Source organism: Elaeis guineensis, chromosome 6 (assembly GCF_000442705.2).
Source record: "Elaeis guineensis isolate ETL-2024a chromosome 6, EG11, whole genome shotgun sequence".
Lineage (NCBI taxonomy): Eukaryota > Viridiplantae > Streptophyta > Magnoliopsida > Arecales > Arecaceae > Elaeis > Elaeis guineensis.
Window position 1 is genome coordinate 9,529,897 of NC_025998.2, and position 12,148 is coordinate 9,542,044.

General features: G+C 33.8%; 1 pseudogene; it reads left to right on the forward strand.

Annotated features, from left to right (window-relative positions):
• The first annotated feature begins 1,826 nt into the window (after nt 1–1,826).
• Nucleotides 1,827–12,148, forward strand: part of LOC140858716 (uncharacterized) — a 27,789-nt pseudogene continuing 17,467 nt past the window's right edge.

Genomic DNA, 12,148 nt, shown 5'->3' on the forward strand with positions numbered 1-12,148 from the left:
AAGGTGCCATACGAAGTACTCAGCTTCTTGAAATTTTGCACACTGATGTACCCGGATCTTTTGATGTTATATCTTTTAGTAGAAAAAAATATTTTATCACCTTTATCGATGATTTTTCATGTTATGGTTATGTTTATTTGCTTAATGAAAAATCTCAAGCAGTGGATGCCCTTAAGGTATATATAAATAAGGTTGAAAGGCAATTAGATAAAAGAGTGAAAATCGTAAGGTTTGATAGAGATGGTGAATATTATGAAAAACATAATGAATCAGGATAATGTCCAGATCCATTTGTAAAAATTCTTGAAAGACATGGCATATGTGCATAATATACTATGCCAGACATACCTCAACGAAATGGTGTGGCAGAAAGGCGTAATTGGACACTAGTGGATATGGTTAGGAGTATGATAAGTAACTCCTCACTAGCCAAATCATTATGGATGTATGCTCTCAAAATCGCTATGTATTTACTAAACAGGGTTCCTAGTAAGGTAGTTTCAAAAATCCCTTTTGAGCTGTGGACTAGAAGGAAATATAGTTTAAGGCATCTCCATGTTTGAGGTTACCCAGCGAAAGTAAGAATTTATAATCCATATGAAAAAATAATAGATTCTTAAATGATTAGTGGCTATTTTATTGGTTAACCAGAGAAATCTAAAGGATATAGATTTTATTGTCCAAACTATAGTCCGAGAATTGTTGAAACCGATAATGCAAAATTCATTAAAAATTGTGAAGTTAGTGGGAGTGATGAATGACACAATATGAAACTAAAGAAAGTTAGGATAGATATTTTATTACCCATAAGTATTCCTTCATCCACAACTATGCCAAATGTTGTGCCAGCAACTGAACAACATTTGGATGAGGAAACACCGCATGAAGAAACTAACTTGCAAACATTTGACATATATGAAGCACAAGAAATACCTTTAAGAAGATCTCAAAGAGAAAGAAGATCAGCTATTCTAGATGATTATATGGTTTACTTACAGGAGTCAGATTTTGATATTGGAATTAATAAAGATCCGATTTTGTTTTTATAAGCCATAGAAAGTGTTGAGTCTAATAGAATTGATACCATGAATGATGAATTGAAATCCATGAAATATAATAAAGTTTGGGATCTTGTCGAATTGCCAGAAGGTTCTAAACGAGTCGGGTGTAAATGGATCTTTAAGACCAAGCATGACTTAAATGGCAATATCGAACGATATAAAGCTAAATTTGTTGCTAAGGGTTATGCTCAGAAGGGAGGCATTGATTATAGAGAGATCTTTTCGCCAATCTCAAAGAAAGACTCATTAAGAATAATTATGGCATTGGTGGCTCACTATGATTTAGAGTTACATCAAATAGATCATAGATGTGAAAACAGTCGTTTTTAATAGAGATCTAGGGGAGGAAGTTTATATGGATCAACCGAGAGGTTTCTCAATAGAAAGAAAAGGTAAGATGATGTATAAATTAAAGAAGTTAATATATGAACTTAAACAAGCTTTTCGGCAATGGTACATCAAGTTCAATGATACCATAATATCTTTTGGATTTAAAAAAAAATATCGTTGATCGATGTATATCCCAAAAGATCAATGGGAGCAAGTTTAAATTCTTAGTTCTATATGTTGACGATATTTTACTTGCTGCTAATGATTCAGGGATATTGCATGAGACGAAATTTTTTTAAAAAAAAGAATTTTGAAAATAAAAGCATGGGAGAGGCATCCTATGTGATAGAAATTGAAATATTTTGTGACAGATCACAAGGTATTTTAGGATTATCTCAGAACAGATATATCAAAAGAATTCTAGAGAAATTTAATATGGAGAAATGTTTAGCAGGAATTGTTCCAATACAGAAAGGAGATAAATTTAGTCTCATACAATATCCAAAGAATGATGTAGAATGTAAAGTAATGGAATCAATTCCGTATGCTTCAATTATGGGCAGTTTAATATATGTGCAAACTTGCACAAGACCGGATATTAGTTTTGTGATTGGAATGTTAGGCAGGTATTATAGTAATCTTAGAATAGATCATTGAAAAGCTGCAAAGAAAGTTTTGAGGTACCTACAAGGAACAAAGAATTTATGTATAAGAGATGCGATCATTTAGAAGTGATTGGATACTCAGATTCAAATTTTGTTGGATGCATTGATAGCAGAAAATTCACATTTGGTTATCTATTTATGTTGGCTAAAGGAACAGTATTGTGGAAAAATATCCAACAGTCTGTCATTGCTTCATCCACTATGAAAATAGAGTTTGTGGTATGTTTTGAAGCCACAATTCAAGCATTATGGCTACGAAACTTTATTTTAAGACTTGAGATTATCGACACCATTACCAAGTCGCTGAAAATTGATTGTGATAATTCCGCAGTAGTATTCTTCTCCAAGAACAACAAATACTCAAGAGGTGCTAAACATATGGAATTAAAATATTTTACCATAAAGGAGGAGGTTCAGAAACAAAGAGTGGCTATTGAATATATTAGAATTGATCTCATGATAGCAGATCCATTGATAAAAGATTTACAGCCAAAAATATTTAAAGAACATGTACATAGAATGGGTCTTGGTTGTATTTATGAATAATGTATTAATGATGATTTTGACACTCTGAGTTCCATAATATGTTTCTAATATACATCAATAAATTTTCTGCTTCTCATAATGGTGTATACATAACTTGTATCTTAAGTTAATTATAACAGGAAAGTCTCTATGAGACATTACTGTGGAACACAATGAAAATATATATATATATATATATATATATATATATATATATAAATATATATATATATATATATATATATATATATATATATATATATATATATATATATATATATATATATATATATATCTTATAGACCTAGTGTGTTGTGTTGCAAATGTTGTGGTATATGGAAGGAAATATACTGCATAAATAGTATATGACCACCATAACTCGCATTTAGCTATTTGCCATACTAGGGTACTCATAATGAACATTAATAAAGAGATTTGTTTCTTTATGCATGTCTAATATTTATGCTATTAAATCTTAATATTATTTGATTACCAGGCCAAGTGGGAGAATGTTAGATTATGTGGCCTTGCTTATAAAATTTGAATTTTTGATTATGTAATCCGGCTTATGAAATTTGAATTTCCGAGTATATGATCCGGTTTGTGAAATTTGAATTCAAATTTATCTTTAATAACAAACAAATTTCGTCGGTTTCATTTGATCACTTGATGGATGTACCGCATTAGAAAAAGATACATATATATTGGTCCTCTCCCTACTCATTAAGGTAACAGCCACGATAACCATCAAAATTGTTATAATAGAAAGAAGGGAGAGGGGAGAGAAACCAATTTATTAAGGGGATCACTTTCTCCTGGCGGAATGTCTTCCTTCTCTTCCACATCAAATATCCCTTCTAACACATCTGTAAGAAATTTTTGTTCAAGATCCTGAATCATGATGTTATTTTGAATATAAAAAATTTATTCAAGATTCTAGATTCATGATAAAGCATATATATTGATGTTTATTTTTGCTAACAGCTTGTCCTATAGGGATGGCAATGGATAGGATTTGGATAGGATATTGTACTATCCATCCTCAGATCCGAACTTAATATCCTATACCCAAATCTTACCTGATATCCGATGGGATAAGAAAAAATATACCCATCCCTATATCCAATAGATTCACGGATATCTATGGGTAACCCATTTCTCCATACACACCCCATACGTACCCCATATCCGTCCTATATCCAAAAAAATAAACAACCAAAATAAATTTATGAACTAAAGATGAATCACTATCATAGGATGAGTTGAAATTATCTATTTGAAGATAAAACCATAATGAAAAAAAGAGAAAGAATAATAATAATTATTATTATTATTGATATTTTAAACAAGTTTATATTTTTCAATTTATAAAGATGGAAGGGCATTATTTTTAAATAAAACAAGACTATCTCTTTTAGGATTTGTTCAAAAAGATAAAAAAATTTAAAATTATAATATTTTTAAGATATAAAAATATTAATTATCTACAATAAAAATATTAAGTAAAAAAGAAGCTTGAGATACTAAAAGATAATGAGAATGAATATATATATATATATATATATATATATATATATATATATATATATATATATATATATATATATATATATATATACAATTCAATAATTGATGAAACAAATATAATTATCACATTAACTATAAATTGAATATTCATATATATATATATATATATATATATATATATATTCGGATATGGGTTCGTATATTATCTATACCCGTAAGTTCGGTTCATATTCGAGTTCGAATAGAAAACAATACTATCCATATCCGTGTTACAGTTTTAGATTTTTCTCCAAACTCAAATCCGATCAAACTCTATTTTTCGGATTTGATTAGATTTGGATGAGATACATACCCATCGAATTAGATCGATTTTGCCATCCCTATATCTTGTCCTTTTTATAACCCTACTATTAAGCCACAAATCAAGCACAAAAACGGGAAGTATAGGACGCGTGGACTAGGTCCAACGGTACAAGGCACAGAAGAAGCCCATGGAATATAAGAATACCATAATGTGCAGCTAGAAAAGCACGGAAGAACACCGCAAATGCATGTTGGGTGGTCGCATGGCACCATAAAACTTGGGTCAAACATTCGAAGTGAATTGCTAACCTTTTATTATGAACATCATCCTTTCATCAGTTTGTATAGATTTAGTTTCTTGACTGCAAAGTGGATATTTATTTTATTATTCTTATTATTATTTGATAGATGATGACTGCACATTGAAGAATAGAACTCTCTCAAACATCCGTGATCTCTCTGAAAATATGGTGAAGACAAAACTTGAATCCGAGTCCCTAATATACAGCAAGAAGTGTTCGCAGCTTGGTAAACTAACATCTTTATCTTATTTCAATGACATGATTTTTATAATCTTTGGATACCCCTTTTTCTATAGTGAAATCAAATTTAGCTGCATTTGATTCACAATCGAAATCGGAATCGGAGTTAGAATAGGATTTGAACATTAGATAAGAGTCCAAATTAGATTTTGATTGATTGAAGCATTTCCATTTCCTCCTAAGCTCGGAATGACAATAGGATTCCTTCCAACTAAACAACTGAAATATGAGTTATTTATTCTCGCTTCTATTGCAACATCCAACTCTCTCCAATCAAACATGTTCTTAATTAGATATATTAATTTTTAAAATAATATTTGCCAAATATATCATCAGTCACAACAACAGCGAATTTGGCAAGCACACAAAATTCATCCATCAAAGACCTTTTTGATTTAATCAATCATCCAATATATGAATTCATTCCTCTCAGCAGCGGATCCTCTGCAACGCAAGTCTATTACAAAAATTTCTACACTTAAGAAATTTAATGGGCCAAAAGAAAACAGGGATTTTCTTTTCATTTGAAATTGACTTGCCAATGAATTGGGCGCAAGCTAGAATTGTCCAGCCACTAACATTTTGCCATGTACCGTACTTGTGAAGGATTATTTATTTATTTATTTAGACTTAGTTGAGACCTTTTTTTAGCCATAATTGTAAAAGGGTTCCAGTTGTATCAGTTGCGCGGAGGAATGATCCCTTCCTTTGATATTTAGATTATGCAATATCTACTTCGAGATCTGCAAAAAATGGAAGAAAGCGATCGGAGGAATGATCCCTTCCTTTGACATTTAGATTATGCAATATCTACTTCGAGATCTGCAAAAGATGGAAGAAAGGGATCAGAGGAATGATCCCTTCCTTTGACATTTAGATAATGCAATATCTACTTCGAGATCTGCAAAAGATGGAAGAAAGCGATTAAAGTACTTTAAAATCTATGCAAAGCATGATCCAAACAATCGATATCGCAAGAAAAAATCAATCATTCTTTCATTGTAAAAATGATCTATAATTAGTGTTAGAGGGGCTTCACACTCATAATTTTCTCTCATTGTGTAAAATGGTGCAAATGCAAGTGTCCATGTTTTAATTTATTAGCTGCCCTGCTGTTTTGTTTAATATTTTACGTTGAACTCATTACAAGAAATTTAATTTTTTACAATGAAATTTTTTTATCGCTAAAAATCATATTTTTGTCGCTAAAAGTATTTACGACGAAATATATCGTCACTAAAAATTTGTAGAGAAAGCCTCGTAGCAAAAGACCAAAGCGACGAAACGATTTTATTTCATCACAAAAAATAGTAAACCTAGACGACGAAGTATGTGCTGTATTAGCGACGAAAATATTTTATCGCAAGAGCTTAAATTTTCGTCGCTAAAATTGCAAAGAAAAATAATTTCGTCGGTAAATATAGTGATTAAAAAAAATATTCTCTTATTTTTTGCGACGAAACTTTCCTTTCGTCGTAAGTTTTTGCGATGAAAATAAAATTCGTCGTAAAACTTAGCGACGGAATTCATCGCAAAAAAAATTTGTCGCAAAAATTTCGTCGCAATAATTGTGACGAAAAAAATATTCATTGCTATAATTGCGATGAAATAAAAATTTCGTCGCTATAATGGCGACGAAAGAAAATTTTCGTCGCTATAAGGGTGACGAAATAAAATAATTCGTCGCTATAATTGTGACGAAATAAAAATTTCATCACAAAAAATTTAAAATTTTTAGCGACGAAACTATTTTTTCGTCACAAAAATAGCAACGAAATAAAAAATTTCGTCGCGATGTATAATAAAAATTTTACTTTTTTGGATTCACAAATTCTCTAAAGTATATTTTGGATAAAAAATTAAATTTTTTATAATAAAATAAATTTTGGATAAAAAATTAAATTTTTATTTTTTTTTCAAAAAAATCTGCTCAAATACAAATTCTCTGATCAAACATATTTTAAATAAACAATATATTAACATAATAAAAATATTCTAATTCAAAATACCAATTTCAAGTATCAAAAAGTTTCATAACCATCTTTGTCATATACAAAAATATAAGTTCATACACTATTTTAAATTTAAAATAACTACAAACTAGGTATGATCTGACTCGTTGGCCTCGTTTCCTTCTCCAGACGTCGATCCCTGACCCGATATGTATCGCGATGGTGGTGCAGAGGCGGCATCATGTGACTGTAGAGGTGCTAACTCAGAAGCATCAATACCGAGCCGTCCCGCCACCGCAGCTACTATCCTCTCGAGCGTCTGACTACGATTCATCCAGTAACTAATCTGATCTTGCATCATGCTCATGGATGTCCTAACTGCCTCTGGCACCGATGCATCATCAGACCGGTCGGATGACGAACTGCGTAATTTTTTGGACCGCATGCTATGACCAGATCCTAGCTGCCGCCCGAGGACGGTATCCAAAATCGTATCATCTGTCATCAAACAAACCTGCTGCGATCCAGTATCACCATCAGATCCAACCTCCCTCGTCGCCTGCTCTCTCAATTCTAACATTTTTTTCTTCACAATAAACCAAATAAAATCATAAATTTTTTTCAAACTCTTTAAAAGTATTCAAAATGTAGAGTAATGATACTTATATGACGCTGCCTCGCCTCCTCGATCACGAATTGAACTCGCCACTCTTATTTTGATAGAATTTAGCATAGGCGTCGACTCTGGATAGTCCCTGTTCAAACAAAAAAAAGAAGAAAAAAGATATCAAAATAATATAAATATTTAATAAGAAGTTACAAAGTATGATTGCAAATGCAGTTACGTACCATCCTCTTTACTTCCTGTGCAAAAGAGGCACTTCCTTGCGTGTGAATAGAATCAATCTTACTCCTATTCACCTTATTCGCCTCCGATCGTCGCTACAAAATACATACAATTATAATCAATAAAGGACATAACAAAATTAAAATAACTTGAAACACTAGACATACCTGAAATGCCTCACTTCCAAAATGCTCACATAACCACCGCCAAGCGTCACTAGACCAAGCCCAATTTCTGTATGGCTGGGTCACAGGATCAATCCCCTTCACCTGCAGCTCATTGCAGTATTTATGAAGCCTACATCACCGATCTCTGTATCTATTTGCAGCCATTTTGAGAATACATGCCGTCACTTCTTCGTCGGTGCAATCCTCGAAATCAATATTATCTTACACAGTCATCATACCAAAAAGTAAATACATGAAATTATTTATATAATAAAAAATTTATTTATATAACTAAAAATAATATGGATCATGTAATGATATGCAAGACATCCAAATTTAATTCTTACCTTGATGTGAGAGACTAGAGCATCACGGTATTGAGGAGCTACATGCTTGAAACTTTCAGCAGCCCACGAAAAATGATTCCACATATACAAACTGATCTCATTTGCGACGATACTAGCCTCTGTGCCAATCGGATGATCTCAAAATATCTGTACCTTCGGCTTTTCATTGTGTGTATGCACATATTTTTCTCAAACAAGCCCCCTACTAGGACCACACACTGCACGTCGATGCTGTGTTCCTATATGTAAAAATTAGTGAAATGAACATATATCATGTATCACTAAATGCATATAACAAAAAAATATATATGATTTATAAATTGATAGAGATGTACCTGTAAGGGGATGATGCTGCGGTGCCATGACCTCCGGCTGGACAAGCTCTGGCTGAGCACTAGTCTGCTCTGTGGACTTGGACAACTGAGTCTCATCTAAATCCTCTGACTCATCATGCAAAATGCTAAAGTGAGGATGTGTATCATCAAGCGAAGCCTGCTGCCTACCCCGTGAACGTCTACGTCCACGACCAGTCATGATGCTGCAATGATTAAAATAATTTAAATCAGCACGTAATCAAAAAAACTCAAGTATTACATGATATAACAAAAAAAATAAATTGAATTACTTATTCATATTAATTATTATTCTCAGATTCTGAACTCGTGTCCATATAGTCATCTTCGATGGGAGTCATAGAAGACTTCGACCCTGAAGTGCTATCATCATCATCGTTAATGAAGTCATTATTGGATCGTGCTCGTGCCCATGCCCTTATCGACGATCTAACAATAGAAACATCCTCAGGTTCATAGTCGTCTCTTTGTAATTGTCCTATGTCAATCATATCATCTGGCACTAATATGTTATCTGGTGCTTGCATTTGATATGCTTCATTTTCAATAATTACACGGACTTCATTCTCTAGATCTTCATCGTTCGGGCATGTGAAAAGTGTGGGATCAAACAAATGCCTATGCTGAGCTCTTATTGCAACTCGCCAAGGCTCTTTCATTTTGTTATCATCAATATACCACACTAGTCTCGCTTGCTTTGCAAAAATATAAGGATCACTTTCGTACCATACATGACCAGTGTGGACACTGACGAGTCGAGGATCTATAACAATTGGCCTGTGTCGTCCTAAGTCATACCATCGACACTTGAATAACACAATCCGTCGAAGACCACTATATCTCAACTCTATAACCTCATGCAGAACACCAAAAAAATCTATTATTTCACCCTTATGCTCGCCCTCCACGCTTATTCCACAATTCTGTATGGTTCGATCACGATCATGATTTTTCGTTAAGAATCGCACACCATTGACTATGCATGCTGAATACACTGATACACGTCTGTCAGATTTTCGTGCAAGTGTAGCTAAGTCATTACTGATACAGTTAGGATTGTCTATACGTAGCTGAGCTATCTACAATTAAAAGAACAATAAGCAGGTTAAATTTGAAAAAAAAATACTATATAAACAAACTTTTAATTATGGATGAACATGAACATAACTTATCCGTTCGTCAAACCATGATGCGAATTGATTCCTATGTCGTGCCACTGCTAATGTAGGATTACTTCTTCTGAGCTCACTTTCGTGTTCTCTGAAGTGATACAGTAATACCATGTATATTTTAATTTAGAGTCCACGTACATTCATTGATATATCAACAAATAAAAATTAAATGTATATACTCACATCATGTACGCTTCTACCTCCTCGCAATTGTTTAGCACATACCAATGCATGTCATCCGTTTCTTGTGGTGTCAACATTTGAAAATCTTTTTTACCATATGGTCGGGCAACATTGGAGAACACGGACAATCCATCGGTCAGAATCTTGTCAACATCGATATTCCGTTGTAGACTTGTAAATTTGATCTCCACTCTTCGAAGGTACATAGAGTAGAATGTCAGGCATTTATTCATAACATGTGCCTCTGCTATTGAACTTTCAGGCCGTGCTTTGTTAGTGACGGCACTCTTGTATTCTCGCATCTCCCTATTCAATAAATTATCAATTGATATCACATATAATAAGAATATAATAATGAATAATAAATATTATAATATCATGCAATTATCTTTCAATTGGGTACATCCATCTTGTATGTACTGGCCCACCCAATCTAGCCTCATGTGGAAGATGAACAGAAAGATGCACCATGATATCAAAGAAGGCGGGAGGGAATATCATCTCGAGCTTACAGAGAGTAATGATAATCTTCTTCTCCAATATATCGATCTGACTCGTCTCAATATCTTCGCACATAAGTCCCGAAAATAAGTTCCCTGATCAAGTAACGCATCACACACATTATCCGGTAACAATCTGCGCAAACCAACTGGGAGCACATGTTGTAGAAGTACATGACAATCATGACTTTTCATCCCGACGATCTTTCCATCTTTTGACTTGATGCACCGTTTCAAGTTTGAGGCGTATCCATCAGGAAACCTCACTGATCTCAAATATGAAAGAAATTGATTTCTCTCTCTTCGATTCAGTATATAACATGCCAATGGCTTCACCAGCCTATCCCCTCGTCGAATCAAATGTAATTCCTTTCTAATCTGCATATCCTCTAAGTCAAGACGAGCCTTCACGGTATCCTTCGTTCTTCCTTCGATATTGAGAATGGTATAAAATACATTATCAAATATATTCTTTTCAATATGCATGACGTCAAGATTATGTCGAAGAAGAAGCATTTTCCAATATGGAAGATCAAACAACTTGCTCCTTTTTCTCCAATTTTCGATACTTGTTCGCACCCCTACTTGGCTGGCCAGACCCTTACCAAATATGACATCCTGTGGGTTGGATAACTGATTTAAAATATTATCTGTAGATCAGAATCTTGGCTGCGCACATCGTTCATGCTTGCCATTGAACTTAAGACTTCTCCTCCATCTATGATCATCTGGTAAGAAACGTCGATGGCCGGTAAAACAAATCTTTTCATGAATACGGTCCAATGTAATATCATCGTTATAAGTTGGGCATGCTTTATACCCTTTTGTACACCATCCAGAAATATCACCATATGCAGAAAAATCGTTAACTGTCCAAAGCAGTGCTGCATGCATGCAAAGATGCCTCCTGCAACATGATCATATATTTCGCATCCTTCTTCCCACAAATATTGTAACTCTTCGATCAACGGCTCTAAAAATATGTCTATGTCTCTTCCAGGGGCACGGGGACCCGAGATCAATAAGGTCAATAGATTAAAAGGTGATTTCATGTACTTCCATGGCAGTAAATTATAAGGAAATACCATAACAGGCCACATACTATAAGTAGTACTAAGATTACCATATGGATTAAATCCGTCTGTTGCCAACCCTAGCCTGATATTTCGTGAATCAGCTGCAAACCATGGATGTTCACGATCAAAATGTTTCCACGCATCTCCATCTGATAGATGTCTCATGACATCATCGTCGACATTGTTTTCCTCCTTATGCCATCGCATGTCACAAGCAGTATGCCTCGACATGAACAATCGACGCAATCGTGGTGTAATCGAAAAGTACTGCAAAATTTTGCATGGTATTTTCTTTTTCTTCTTATCCTTACCACGATTTTTTTTCCATCTGCTTGAATGACAAATCGGACATGCTTGTAAATCTTTTTTATCCTTCCGAAACAGAACACAATCATTCGGACATGCATGTATCTTTTCACAGTGTAGGCCCAAGTCATCGACTCCCAAACCGAGTCCTTTCAATAATTTTTTGGCTTCATAATGACTTGACGGAAGTAACTCTCCCTCTGACAGTAAGTCCTTCAAAAATTTGAGCAACCAATTAAACGAGTTGTTTGACCACTTACCAAGTGTCTTCATGTGTAATAACTTTATTACG